Genomic DNA, 15,211 nt, shown 5'->3' with positions numbered 1-15,211 from the left:
TGGGTACGCACTTACCTCTCAGCCCCTTCCCAATGGTCCTTTCTCTGTGAGTTTTTTTCCTCAGTCAGACTTCCGTGAGGTCCGGTGATGCTGAGACAGGGGAAGGTCCAGGTATGCTCCTGCCTCTCAGCCCCTTCCCTATGGTCTTTTTTTCTTCAAATTTGCTCAGGCAGACCACCGTGAGGTCCTGCGAAGCTGAGACGTGGAAGGTCGCACCTGGGCCTCGTGCATCGATGAGGAACGCAGCTTATCCTATCTTATCAAAGTTTTGTATAGCGCTCGCACACCCGAGGGTTTTATGGCGCTGACCAATAGGAGCTAAATGAATGAAAGATAAGCAGAAGGATAAAAATATAATTAGGCCGTAGGTTGGACAAATAGGCAGGATTTCAGAAGCTTTCTGAATGAGAGCAGAGTAGGGGAAGAACGGATTTCAAAGGGAAGAGAATTCCACAGTTTAGGAGCAAGGGTGGCGAATCTTCTCCCACCCTTGCGTTGAAACTAGAACCGGGGGACAAAGAGGAGAATTTGCGAAGCAGCTAGCTGCGAGAATTTGTGTGAATTGCAGGGCACATTGATCATCGACACTTTGAACGCACCTTGCAGCCCCAGGTTCCTCCAGGGGCTACACCTGTCTGAGGGTCGCTCGATTGTCAATCATCCCAGGGCTTCACCGGGACGCGGCTGGGGCATTGCAGGGTTAGCTCCGCTTCGCCTTCTTCCCTCACAAGGTCAGACCCCCCGATTGCCCGTTGCAGGGCCCCTCGCCGGGTCCTGCCACCGAGGTACACTGCCAGCGTGCCTTGCCCCTGACAAAGGGGCCTGGTGACCGGTCTCCCGGGGTGACTGGCTGCGTGCCACGCGTGGGTGTCTGTGGTGTCCCACCGGCTCCCTGCGCGCACGCGCCTCGGGGGCCTACATCTGCGGCCGGCTTCGCAGGGAGGGCAAAATCCTTCCAGATGTGATCCGGCGCATGCTGCTGAGACACCAGGCCCCCCTGCTCCGGCAGGGCTGCTTTCCCCGGCAACCCCTTTGATGCTCCCACGTCATTCTTCCGACTATGACCTCAGATTAGACGTGGCGACCCGCTGAATTTAAGCATTTCACTAAGCGGAGGAAAAGAAACTAACCCGGAATCCCCCAGTAACGGCGAGTGAAGAGGGAAGAGCCCAGTGCCGAATCCTCTCCTAGCAGTGGGCGCGGGAAATGTGGCATACAGAAGACGGACTCCCTGGCGTCGCTTAGGGGGCCCAAGTCCTTCTGATCAAGGCTCACCCCGCGGACGGTGTTAGGCTGGTAGTGGCCTTCGGCGCGCCAGGATTTGGTCTTCTCGGTGTTGGGTTGCTTGGGAATGCAGTAACCCTGGGCGCAGTGCTAAGCTCCATCCACTAAGTGTACGTAGTGTTGCCTACTTTGCACTTTGCAAAGTAGGCAAAGTTGCCCGCCACCCGCTTCCCTCCCGCCCTCTTCTACATGCCTCATTTAATTTAAAATACAGTTGTGGGGCTACGCGAAGTGTGTGGGTGGGGGTAGCGTCCTCCCCACTTCACAAAGCTTCGCGTAGCCCCACTACGCACACTACGCCCACCCTTAGAATGCAGCCCAAAGTTACTCCATCTAAAGCTAAATACGGGTGCTAGACCGATAGCCAACAAGTACCGTAAGGGAAAGTTGAAAATAACTATTAAGAGAGAGTTCAAGAGGGCGTGAAACGGTCGACAGGTACACGGGTGGGGTCCGTGCAGTCTGCCCGGAGGATTTAACACGGCGGGAAGGTCGGTGGCTCGGGAATTCCAGATCCCCTCCGCGGGACCGGGGCCTGGGCCCTACCTGGCCCCTGCAGGGCGCATTTCCTCTGCGGCGGTGCACCGCGACCAGCTCAGGGTCGGCTTAAGAAGGTTCTGGGTGGCAGGTGGCCCTCCGCTCTGGCATATGATGTTACAGCCCCCCTGGCAGCAGCTTTGCCGTGTCCACGGGGCCGATGGAGATTCGACTGCCTCCGCGCCCTCCCTGGGCACCCACCCCCGGCTGCGCCTCGGGGTGCGCTGGAGTGCTTGAAAGGGGGACGTGGCCCCCTGCTCCAGGCTCGACTGTCGACTGGGGCGGACTGTTCTCAGTGCACCCCGACCGCTTTGCGCCACCGGCGGGGAGGCCCACACCGGGCGCCTGGGGTCTGCGGTGATGTTGGTTACCCACCCGACCCGTCTTGAAACACGGACCAAGGAGTCAAACACATGTGCGAGTCAGAGGGCCGAGCAGAACCCTGTGGCGCAATGATGGTGAGGGCCGGCGTGCGCCAGCTGAGGTGGGATCCCGCCACACTTCCAGCGGCGGGCGCACCACCGGCCCGTCTCGCCCACTATGTCAGGGAAGGGGAGCATGAGCGTGAATGATAGGACCCGAAAGATTGTGAACCATGCCTGGGCAGGGCGACGCCAGAGGAAACTCTGGTGGAGGTCCATAGCGGTCCTGACGTGCAAATCGGTCATCCGATCTGGGTATAGGGGCAAAAGACTAATCAAACCATCTAGTTTCTGGTTCCCTCCAAAGTTTCCCTCAGGATAGCTGGCGCTCTGAGCCCCCAGTTTTATCTGGTAAAGCGAATGATTAGAGGTCTTAGGGCCGAAACGATCTCAACCTATTCTCAAACTTTAAATGGGTAAGAAGCCCAGCTTGCTGGCGTGGAGCCGGGCATGAAATGCGAGTGCCTAGTGGGTCACTTTTGGTAAGCAGAACTGGCGCTGCGGGATGAACCGAATGCCGGGTTAAGGCGTCCGATGCCGACGCTCATCAGACCCTAGAAAAGGTGTTGGTTGATATAGACAGCAGGACGGTGGCAATGGAAGTCCGAATCTGCTAAGGAGTGTGTAACAACCACCTGCCGAAACAACTAGCCCTGAAAATGAATGGTGCTGGAGCGTTGGGCCCATACCCGGCCATCGCTGAGTTCTGCGTGGGCTAAGCTGCGATGAGTAGGAGGGCCTCTGTGGTGAGCACGGAAGCCCGGGGCGAGGGCCTGGGTGGAGCCTACCAGCAGGTGCAGATATTGGTGGTAGTAGCAAATATTCAAACGAGAACTTTGAAGGCCAAAGTGGAGAAGGGTTCCATGGGAACATGGTTCAGTCGGTCCTAAGAGATTGGCGAGTGCCGTTCGGAAAGGACGGCGATGGTCTCCGTTGCCCTCGGCCGATCGAAAGGGAGTCGGGTTCAGATCCCCGAACCCTGAGTGGCAGAGAGGGGCACCCTCATGTTAATCCATGGTAATAGTAATTCTGCTCAGTACGAGAGGAACCGCAGTTTCAGACATTTGGTGTATGTGCTTGGCTGAGGAGCCAATGGGGTGAAGCTACCATCTATGGGATTATGACTGAACGCCTCTAAGTCAGAATCCCCCCCTAAACCGTAACAATACTGAAGTGCCGTGGAGCCTTGCTTGGCCTGGGATAGCCGGCCTCTCTCGGGGGGCTGGTGCGTAGAGCCGCTCACTTGGAACCGGAGTGCGGACGGAAGGGGACCGCCTCCATCGCCCTTAGTGCACTGCATGTTCATGGGGCACCCAGTGCTTAATCATTCGTAGATGACCTGATTCTGGGTCAGGGTTTCGTAAGTAGCAGAGCAGCTACCTCGCTGCGATCTATTGAAAGTCATCCTCTGAGCCAAGCTTTTGTATCTCCATGTGTGGGTGACCTCGGACGCCTTCCTCCACCACAGCCAGGAATGGGTCCCTCTGCTGCCAGGCCAGTGGGAGCGATGCAGAGGGGGTAACGCATGTCCGCGGGAGGCCATCTCCACCACGTGCCCTTCGGCACGGGGCCTCCCCCTCCCATCCCTGCCCCACCAGGGTGCAGGGACGGGGGACACCATCCCTTGTGCATGGGCAGGGTGACCAGATGGCCTCCCCTTCCCGCTGCTCTTGGACAAGTTGGGCAGGGAGGTGAGCAGCAGCCACCCGGGGGAAGGAGCCTCCAGAGCGGCTGCCTCGGTGCGTCCGGCCAACCTTGCAGGACTGCAAGGGTGACTGGGTATGGCACCCTCCCAGGCCATCTGGGCGCTGGGTCTGCCCGAGCCTTCTGGTCACATGGCTGCGCGAGCAGATGGCCCTGCGGGCTGGGTGACCAGATGGCCCTGCGTGCAGGGTGACCAGATGGCCCTGCGGGCAGGGTGACTAGATGGACCTGTGGGCAGGGTGATTAGATGGCCCTACAGGCTGGGTGACCAGATGACCCTGCGGGCTGGTGGCCCAGCTAACTCCAATTTTTGTGCTTCCCCGAAATTCTATAAGCCCCCACTGTGTGAGGGCTTAATAATTGAGGAAAATGGGCTCCCCAGGCAGGCCGCCGGGGAGAGGACGAGGCCTGGGCTTAACCCTCCTTGGTTCTGGCCAAGGGTCTGGGTGCTGGGGACAGGGGTCCACCGGGGCACGGGGAGGCTCTCCCTGGCCGGGCTAGGGTTCGGATGCTTGGACCGGGCCCAGGGCTTGAAATCTGTCTGGCAGGCCCGGGGTGCATGAGCCCCCGTCCTGCAAGCCATCAGAGGGTCCGGGCACTGGGGACGGGGGTCCACCGGGGCCAGGGAGGCTCTCCCCAGCTTGTTTAGGGCTCGGAAGCTGGGACCGGGCCCAAGGCTTGAGATCCGTCCGGCAGGCCCTGGGGTGCTTGAGCCCCCCTTCCTGCAAGCCAACAGAGGGTCTGGGCACTGGGGACGGGGGTCCTCCGGGGCCCGGGACACTCTCCCCAGCCTGGCTAGGGCTCAGAAGCTGGGACTGGGCCAAGGGCTTGAGCTCGGTCCGGCGGGCCCAGGGGTGCGTGAGCCTCCCCTTCCTGCAAGCCATCAGAGGGTCAGGGTGCTGGGGACGGGGGTCCAAAGGGTCCCGGGATGGCTCACCCAGTCCTGGCAAGGGTTTGGAAGCTGGGATCAGCCCGGGGCTTGAGCTCTGTCCAACAGGCCCTGGGGTGCGTGAGCCCCCCATCCTGCAAGCCATCAGAGGGTCCGGCGCTGGGGCCTGGGGTCCACCCGGGCCCGTGGAGGCTCTCCTCGGCCTGGCTACTGTTTGGAAGCTGGGACCAGGCCCGGGGCTTGAGCTACGTCTGGCGGGCCCCAGGGTGCGTGAGCTCCCCATCCTGCAAGCCATCAGAGGGTCCGGGCACTGGGGACAGGGGTCCCCTGGGGCCTGTGGAGGCTCTCCCCGGCCTGGCTAGGGTTCGGAAGCTGGGACCGGGCCCGGCGCTAGAGCTCTGTCCTGCAGGCCCTTGGCTGCATGAGCATCCCGTCCTGCAAGCCAGCCGAAGGTCCAGGCGCTGTTGAAAGGGGTCCGCCGGGCCCCAGGGAGGCTCTCCCCGGTCTGGCTAGGGTTCGGATGCTGGGACCGGGCCCTAGGCTCGTGCTGCGTCCGGCAGGCTCCAGGGTGCAGTAGCCCCCATCCTCCAAGCCAGCCGAGGGTCCGGGCAATGGGGACGGGGGTCCACTGGGGCCCAGGGAGGCTCGGCCTGGCTGCTTTCAGAAGCAGGGACTGGGCCTGGGAGCAGGGGTGGCTGGCTTTGTCCACTACGCTGTCAGAGCGGAGTTTTCTACCTACCCCTAATCCTAAGTTGCTTTTTATGGGTTGTTTAATTATTGGTAGCTTCGCTATAGTACGGAGAACAAATGAGACACTGATGCTAGTCAGATAGGGGTTTTGGGTACTGAGGTGAGTTTTTTAGTACAGCGCAATTCCCTGAAGTCATGGTTTCCAGTTCTGTGCATGAGCAGAATACCTGCAACAATATAAACAATTCAATCATTGATTGCACTAACTAATGATGTCCCCAGAATTAAAGGGAAATCTCTCCCGGTGCTTTACACGCAGATGATGCAGTTATAATTGCTCGCACACCCAATGCACTACACACTTTAGTCCAAGGTTTTACAGATTTTATGACAGGTCTAGACTTATGCAGACATTTTAAGAAATCTTTTCTAATGTCTTGTGTGCCAAGGAAATATCTTTTACATTATATTTCTGTGGGTGACAAAAAATTAACTTGCACTCCTACTTTCCCTTATCTGGGGATGGTCTTCGTTGCAATCAGAACTTGATGCGAACATATGGCATATTCTAAAAGTAAGTTCTCAAGGCCCTTTAACTCAACCCTCAAAAAGATTGGGTCAATTCTAGGTATTTTAAATATTTATAAGACTCAGTGTCTACCAATAGCTACTTATGGGGCAGAGGTATAGGTTATTGCCAAATGTTTTTGTGTCCAATCCGAGGAAAATAGATTTTGTAGAAAACTCTTGGACATCACAATCTCTACCCCCCTGTATAATTGCCACAGTGAACTGAAATTAGGATACATTGAAGATATTATAAGGCTCACCCGCACTATTCTGGCTAGCCATAATGAAGAACCCCAAAGCATCCATTACAAGGCATGTAATAGATGATTGTCTCCACTGCAAGAATGGGATGGACATTCCATGGCTTACTGGGGTAGTTAAGAGTTTGAAAAGGGTCAACTTTGGTAGACGGTTTTCTAATCCGAATACAGTTGCAACAACGGATAAAAAAGCTTTAAAGGCATCACTGTATGCACTACAATAGTATACACTTTATATAATAGGTTATACAATATGACCACATGATACAAAATCAACATACAAGAATGGGTAGTATTCTTTCCGGTGGGTTGGTAGGTTGGTAGGTTCTAATCCCAATCAATCAATCAATCAATCAAAGACATTTATAGAGCGCACTACTTACCCGGAGGGTCTCAAGGCGCTTGGGGGGGGGGGGGGGGGGGGTGCTGCTACTGCTCAAACAGCCATGTCTTGAGCTTCTTCCTGAAGGAGAGGTGGTCTTGGGTCAGGCGCAGGTCGATCGGGAGGGAGTTCCAGGTCTTGGCGGCCAGGTAGGAGAAGGACCTTCCTCCTGTTGTCGTTCTTCGGATGCGGGGGACGGCGGCGAGGGCATGACTGGCTGATCGGAGGTGGCGTTTGGGAGCGTAGAAGTTGATGCGGTTGTTGAGGTAGCTCGGGCCTAGATCGTGTAGGGTTTTGTGTGCGTGGGTGAGGAGACGGGTGATTCTTTTGTTGACGGGGAGCCAATGCAGGTCTCTCAGATGTCCGGAGATGTGGTTGTTTCGTGGGATGTCGAGGATGAGTCTGGCTGAGGTGTTCTGGATCCGCTGGAGTCTCTTCTGGAGCTTGGCGGTGGTTCCGGCGTAGAGGGCGTTGCCGTAGTCCAGACGGCTGGTGACGAGGGCCTGGGTGACCGTCTTCCTGGTCTCGGTGGGGATCCACCGGAAGATCTTTCGTAGCATGCGCAGGACGTTGAAGCACGACGAGGAGACGGCGTTGACTTGTCTGGTCATGGAGAGGGAGGAGTCCAGGATGAAGCCCAGGTTGCGTGCGTGGTCTGTCGGTCTGGGTGCGGTGCCCAGGGCGGGGGGCCACCAGGAGTCGTCCCAGGCGGAGGGCGAGGAGCCGAGGATGAGGAATTCCGTCTTGTCTGAGTTCAGTTTCAGGTGGCTGGTCATCATCCACTCGGCTACATCTTTCATCCCTTCGTGAAGGTTGGCTCTGGCGGCGGCGGGGTCGTTGGTCAGGGAGAGGATCAGCTGGGTGTCGTCGGCGTAGGAGATGATGTTGAGGTTGTGTTGGCGTGCGATGGCCGCGAGGGGGCTCATGTAGACGTTGAAGAGGGTGGGGCTCAGCGAGGATCCTTGAGGGACGCCGCAGATGACTTCGGTGGCCTCTGACTTGTACGGTGGTAGCCGTACTCTCTGTGTTCTTCCATCGAGGAAGGAGATGATCCATTCCAGTGCCTTCTCCTGGATTCCGACGTTGCTGAGGCGCTGCACTAGGGTGCGGTGGCAGACAGTGTCGAATGCTGCGGAGAGGTCTAGGAGGATGAGGGCCGCTGTTTCTCCGTTGTCCATCAGGGCTCAGATGTCATCGGTGGCAGCGATGAGGGCGGTCTCGGTGCTGTGGTTGGCTCGGAAGCCAGACTGTGAGGGGTCGAGGGATCCATTCGTCTCGAGGAAGGCGGCCAGCTGTTTGTTGACGGTCTTCTCGATGACTTTGGCTGGAAACGGGAGGAACGAGATGGGGCGGTAATTCTTGAGTTCGGTGGGGTCCGCTGTTGGTTTCTTTAGTAGAGCGCTGAGTTCGGCGTGCTTCCAGCTCTCCGGGAAGGTGGCGGTGTCGAAGGAGGTGTTGATGATGTCCCGCAGGTGGGGTGCGATGACAGCGTCGGCCTTGTTGAAGACGTGGTGAGGGCAGGGGTCGGTCGGAGATCCGGAGTGGATGGAGTTCATCATGCGAACGGTGTCTTCGGTGCTGATCGGAGTCCAGGCGCGGAGGGTGGTGGTGGGGGGCGTTGCTGCGGTCATGGCGTGCGTCAGTTGAATGCTGAAGCTGTTGTGTATGTCCGCGATCTTGTTGTGGAAGTAGGCGGCAAGGGAGTTGCAGAGGTCTTGCGATGGGGTGATGCCGTTGTTTCCGGCGTTGGGGTTGGAGAGCTCTTTCACGATGTTGAAGAGTTCCTTGCAGTTGTGTGCGTTGTTGTCCAGCCGGTCCTTGTATGCAGTTTTCTTGGTGGCGCGGATCAGTTGGTGGTGCTTCCGGGTGGCAAGCTTGAGGGTGGTCATGTTGTCCGGTGTTGGTTCCCTTCTCCAGACTTTCTTGAGGGCTCGGCAGTTCTTCTTGGAGCTCTTGAGTTCATCGGTGAACCATGGGGCTTTCTTGCTGCCGGGTCTGCTGGGCGGGGTCTTCAGTGGGGCGAGTTCGTCCACGCAGTTGCTGATCCACTTCGTGAGGTTGTCGGCGGCCTGGCTGGGGTTCGCTGAGCTGGCGGGAGGGTGCTGGCTCAGGGAAGCGGCGAGCTGGTCGGCTGTGATCTTGTTCCAGCTTCTTCGGGCAACCTGTTGCTGGTGGTGGTGGATCGTCATTCTTCTGAAGGTGAAGTGGACGCAGCTGTGGTCTGTCCAGTGGAGTCCTGTAGCGTGGCTGAAGGCGATGTCTTAGCTGGGTGAGAAGACGGCGTCTTCCACATCCAACCACCGCTTCTAACCAACAGTTGAGCTCACTACTAACTGTTTCCAAAAGGTTAGGCCAGTCGTATTGCTAGAATCACACATGTTGCAAAATAAAACATATACTGCAAATGCGTAAGAATATTCTATTGTACAATGCCATACATAGCACCACAGTCATGTACTTTGCAATAAAAGGAATAATGCTATATATATCACTACCAGCATGCCCTGTACCAGGAAGAAGCAAAGCAATGTGTTACGCTACAATCATGTACTGTGCAAGGAAGAAATAATGCACTGCGCCATGCTATAATCAAATACTATGCACTGAAGAAATAATGCAATGCACCACGTTACAATCAGGTAATCTGCAAGGGGAAATAATGCCGTGCATAGCGCACAAAGCATGTAGTTCGTCAGGCACAAATGAGGTCAGGCGTCATACGACAGTTTGATAGTTCGTTAGCAGCAGTAATGCAAAGTGTAATGCTACAGATTAGGTGCTTCGTTAACAGTGCTCCCAATACGGATCAATGATGACACAAAAGTACTGCTTCTCACTCCGGCCTCAGTACTGCCCCTCCTTGGGTCAGCACGGGCCAAGATCTGAGCTGAAGCGACCGGCTTGCGCAGCTGACAGAAGTGAGAGGTCAACAGAGTGTCCCTCAGGGCCCACACCCCACCCCATTTGGTGATCCACGTTACCAAGGGGAACGTGACCCCACTCTCCTTTCCAACGTCAGCGACTTGGGCCTTGATCCATAACTCCATCACGGGGTGCAATGAGTCTCGGGCTGGCGGCTTAGCTCTTCCTGGGTTGCCGGTCAAGGCTGCTGCTGTCTTACAGGGCCCAATATCTTGGCCCTCGTTCCGGCGGTCTCAGTGAACACGAGACTCGCCCTCAGCACTGTGGAGACCTTACTTCCAATTCGGTGCATACCCTCCCCAGGAACTCCTCACCAGCGCCTCAGGGTGCACCTTGACACACATACTGTGCGTCCAAGACTCTACTGTTCTCTGGTGCTCTTAATGACCCAGCGATTTTCACCAGCGCCTCTGTTTGTACCTCGACACGCACCCTGTGCATCTGAGTCTCTCATCTTCGCCTGGTGCACACGATGTCCAGTTGCTCCTCATCAACACCCAGGCTGCACCACGAAATGCACTCTGCGTGTCTGAGACTCACTTCTTCTTTTGGGGCACATAACGAACAGGTGCTCTTCACCAACAAATTCAAACAGAATCTCTAAAATAGTCAACAAACACTGGAAAATCGTTAATTGTGGCACCCTCGAGTTTCCCAAACCCATGTTCTCACACAAGAGGGGGAGATACCTGAGGGACATGTTGGTCCATACTAGACCTAGAGTCCACTCGGAACAAAACCCTTGTCTAACGAGATTACAAACTGTGCAGGGACACTACCCCTGTGGCTCATGCAGCACCTGCGAACTAACTAAGAAAAGAAAAAACATAAGATTCGCTAACAACACAACATGGGAGCAGAGATCCTTCACAAATTGCACCAGCAAAAATGTTGTCTATTTGATCAAGTGTCCTTGCGGTAAAGAATACATAGGAATGACATCAAGAGTGATCATACGGATAGGGGAGCATAAGAGCAATATCCGTTGTCAAAAAAGCAAGACCAAAATGGCCAGTCATTATTTAACGATGGCACATGACATCAAGGACCTGAAATGGACAGTGATTGAACAGATTAGGAATGTTAATGGACTCCTGGAAAAGGAACAACGCTGGGTGTTTCTGCTTAGGAACACATACCACGGGGCTCAACGACGATATCCCGTGGGCCCAACTGAACTAAGTGTGTCTAGGGATACTTCATATCTAACAATGTGCCCAAACAGCAATTTTTCACTTTTTCAGATATCAAGTATTTCATATATATGTATCAATACATTTGGGACTAATCAAAATATCCCCCTAGCTTTTCTGCTATAGTACCAATTCCTGAGGTTTATATAACCCTATGGCATGAAGCAATCTTGAGGTACATGAGACACCCCAACACACTACCTCATTATGCTGTCTATTCCAAACAGGGTCACAACAGACCTTATGGTACTTTGCAAACCTTGATATAACGCGGGGTATGGGTTTCCGGATGCTAAGCTTAGTGTCTCTGTACCCTATTACATCGTACCCTAGTACATCTCGACCAAGGACAAACTGTGCATCAATGCCCCCAAACCCTTTCTCAGGCTACTTGTAATGTAACTGTAACCACCAAACACGATGGCAGACACATGTTCCAATTTTTTGATTTTCGCATCTTAACCAATCCGATGACATCTCCGTTTGAGCCCTCTATCTTGTTTGATGCTTTAGCGCCTTCTAACTCTACCAATATGGACGCCACCATTTACATTCCCACACACGCATATTTCCCTTGATTTCTCCCGCGACGGGGGCACCTCCATTACAAATAGGCATGTCACCGCGCAGCTGCCTAAAAACTGACAGAAACCAATATGCGTGTCATTTTTTCGTTTTTTCATTTGTCATTTGGGTAACCTGGATCATGGGAGTTTTTACAATTCATAGCACCAACATGGCTATCACTTTTGCCGCCCCCTCTCTCAGTTAACATACTAGCTTTTTAGCACTTCTGGCCGGCAAGTTACAGCCAGGTGTTCAGCTTTAGCAAAGCAATTAATCAATCTAGCATGGTATAAAAGCGCCGGTGTTTTCTCTCTCATTCACACCACAGTAGCCTGGGATGACGAGAGAGAATGTGAGCACTTTACGATTTCATGTAAGTACGGCATAACAGTCGGAAACAAGGAAATTGACTGCTGCAGTCCCACCATGAGGGACGCCAGCATTTTGAGGTTCCTCCCTGCAAAACTATGTTTAAAGACTATTTGTTCTTCTCCCCTTTTTCTCTCCGGTAACCTTGCCTCATTAACGGATGACAGTTTCATTTCACCTCTCGACCCGAAGGCTCATGGGCATTGACTCCTTACGTTTCTAGTATGCACTATCTACAATAACTCATTTTTCATGCTAGAAATAATCTACATTTTTTCAATTTAGAGTGTGTGCTTTCTGTTTCATGTATGTTTTGTCATGTATTGTCCTTTCTTCCACCAACGGGTCACAATAACAATGTTTAACTGTAGCCTAATTCTATCTACTAAAGTCACTATGGTGCTCTATGTCTGCACATTGGGAAGCGCTTGTGAAGTAACTGTGCTCTCTCTTACAGGCTTATTCTCAGAAATGCTGACAGAGCTTTCCCAATACCAAATAATCATACAACATAGGTATTGTATTTTAAATCACTTGTATATATATTTTTTTTTTCATCACATATTGATAGCAACATAGTGAGTGACAGAGGGATATTACTCCGTCCTGACGAAGAAGCTTTCACAGCTTCGAAACATGTTGACACCGCTAGGAGAATCAGCACATTGACAGCGTGATTTCTCCGACCAACTTTTTTAACGGTACCAGCCTCTGACCAAATAAAGTTGTTTTTTCCATAAGGCCAGGTATTTTTTAACATCACTTTCTTATTCACCCCTGACCCTACTACACTCACTTCATTACACCTCACATAGCACTTTCATAAACGAAATGCTCCAGCGTAGTCACCAGTCGTAGCACGCCCCGTCCCACAGAGGGACGGGAAGACCCCGATGATGAAGCATGACACCAAGGGTCCTTTTGGTGTGTGAGGGGTATTTTACCAAATACTGTGTATGCCTTATATTTTTAGACATACTTAAACCTCTCTGAGGTGGATCTTTCTCTTTTCTAAAACCATTGCATGGAGGAGGATGCATCCACCTTAGTACTCCTAGGAGTACAACCTCTTTACTCCCTAAACCCTTGTTTTTGATCCTCGCTCTTCACCAACGCCCTGGCCTGCACCATGACACGCACCCAGCGCGTCCGAGTTTCACTTCGTCTTCCTGTGCACACAATGACCAGGCGCTCCTCCCCAACGCTTCAGCCTGCACCATGACACGCACCCAGCGCATCTGGGGCTCAGCTTACTCCTGTGTGCCCACAATAACAAGTCACAACTTCTGAGGGTCTCAAGCTGCAAAAGCACCCACACACCGCGTTGCTTTGGACTTATCCAGAAACTTTAATGCTCCTGTATTTCCAAACAGGGAGCCAGCTCACCTCGAGCCCTTGGGGTTACAAGACACAGCACAAAGCACAGTCTTCTTCAAGCAGGTGGACCCAACGCCCCCACAGCAGTCTCTTCAGTTGCCCCTTCTTTAGCAGAGGTTCCTCTTGACCACAGAATGGGTCCAAGCCTTTCCAGTCTCAACCCATGTCTGTTTCATTCCAATGTTCAGGGGCTTCAGCTCTCAATGTCTTTGAAGTTTGATTGTGCTCAGGGGTCCAACACCCCTCCCTAAATCAGTTTTGGGTGTCTTCCTCCCAGTGTCACCTCCCTCCCTTTGACACTGGGGGTCTGGATCCTTAATCACTCGGCAAGAGATGGGTCAATTGGTTCATAGCACCAACCAAGACCTTTTCACCTCCCTGGCTTCTCCTCCCCCTACTCTCCAGATGCAGGCAGCCTGGTGCCATCTCCACATCTGGGTAAAGATCTCTCCCAGCCCCTCTCACCTTTTCAGATCCAATCAGACAATCCACATTTCAGCAGAGACACACAGAAATGCTTTGAGCCCAAAACTCAGCCACTTTCTAAAAGAGTGGTCTCTGAATACACAATGACAAAGCCACCTTCACAGAAAGATGTGTTATAACACTGTGAGTTCATATATATTAGAACATTCGAATGTTGGGAGCTCCATTGCAGACAATGGAGTGTTCCCTGCTTCTACAGGCCAGTAAAGGCCCGCAGAGCAACATTCCAATGTTCTACAAAGGCTTCTCGAAGCTCGAGGGGATTTAATTTGTTAGAACATGCTGCCCTCTAGTGGCAGAATGTTCTAATAGCCTTATAGCCCTTCCTAGCAGGGCTATACCGGCAATTAAAGTCCCGCTATCTCGTTAAAGTCCCTCGCCTTCGGCTCGGGCCTTTAACAATTCAGCGGGCCTTTAATAGCCGGTATAGCCCGCTACGGCGCGCTATAAGGCTATAGTAAACCTCACTTCTCCATTATAAACTGACAGGAAACTAGGCTAACAAACACAACACCCAGCCTCCCCCATTCTGTCTAATGGGCAGGATGGCCTTTCAACAGTGTTAAACGAAATGGAGTGTTTTTCACTGTAAGGACAAAACACACCTTAGTATATGTCCTGCTTTTTACCTACACTGCACCCTGCCCAGGGATTACCTAGGACATACCACAGGGGTGCGAATGTGTATGTAAACAGGAAAGTTAGGCCTGACTTTCATAAACTAAGTGCTCCAGCGTAGTCACCAGTTGTAGCACGCCCGTCCCGCAGCGGGGCGGGAAGACCCTGATGATGCAGTATGACACCAAGGGTCCTTTTGGTGTGTGAGGGGGATTTTAATAAAAAAAAATGTGTATGCCTTATATATTTAGACATACTTAAACCTCTCTGAGGTGGCTAATTTTGTTTTCTAAAACCATTGCATGGAGGAGGATGCATCCACCTTCGTACTCCTAAGAGTACTACCTCTTCACTCCTTAAACCCTTGTGTTTGATCCTTGTTTTGACAGCGCGCACCTGTGGGAGTTATTATCCAGTATTTCTGGAATACAGGCGTAAACGGCATTTATCCGTACCGCCCCCTACTTTAATTTATCCTTCCAGCCCTTCTCCCATAGTAGAGAAAGGCGGTTCCACACAGACAGACACAAGAAACACACACCACCACAACACATTCTGAGTAGATGATGGCTGAAACAGGAAGCCTAACATTTGACGATGATAAAGTCGATTGGATACTAGCCAACCTCAACCCGTTTGAGGGACTAAGCAACCAAGACACCACCCGAATTGTGGAGATTGGGATGAATTAGCCACTCTGAGGAGGACCCAGAGAAGACGGCTCTCCATGGTCTTCTTATGACCGAGTACCTGAGGGCAAAAGCAGACCCACCAGGCCTCATTGTCCGGAATGAACCCTTTATTTTCACACACGATGCGGCCTTCAAAAAAGATTGGTCTTTAATATCCTGGCATTGTACCAGAGACTGGTTGGTCTTGATCATAAAAACAGCGACAAGACTAACCCAGGAACTCAAAATCGATATACAAAAACTGGAGGT

The 15,211-nt window shown here is 52.9% G+C and overlaps 2 pseudogenes; both read left to right on the top strand.

Moving 5' to 3' along the window:
- The first annotated feature begins 499 nt into the window (after positions 1-499).
- LOC147750663 (5.8S ribosomal RNA) lies at positions 500-645 on the top strand (annotated as a pseudogene).
- A 416-nt stretch (positions 646-1,061) lies between these two features.
- On the top strand, positions 1,062-3,668 carry LOC147750662 (28S ribosomal RNA; annotated as a pseudogene).
- The last annotated feature ends 11,543 nt before the right edge of the window (positions 3,669-15,211 follow it).

Source organism: Lissotriton vulgaris, chromosome 1_1 (genome assembly GCF_964263255.1).
Source record: "Lissotriton vulgaris chromosome 1_1, aLisVul1.2, whole genome shotgun sequence".
Lineage (NCBI taxonomy): Eukaryota > Metazoa > Chordata > Amphibia > Caudata > Salamandridae > Lissotriton > Lissotriton vulgaris.
Note: the sequence above shows the minus strand (reverse complement) of the source record. Positions and strands in the feature narration are given on the sequence as shown.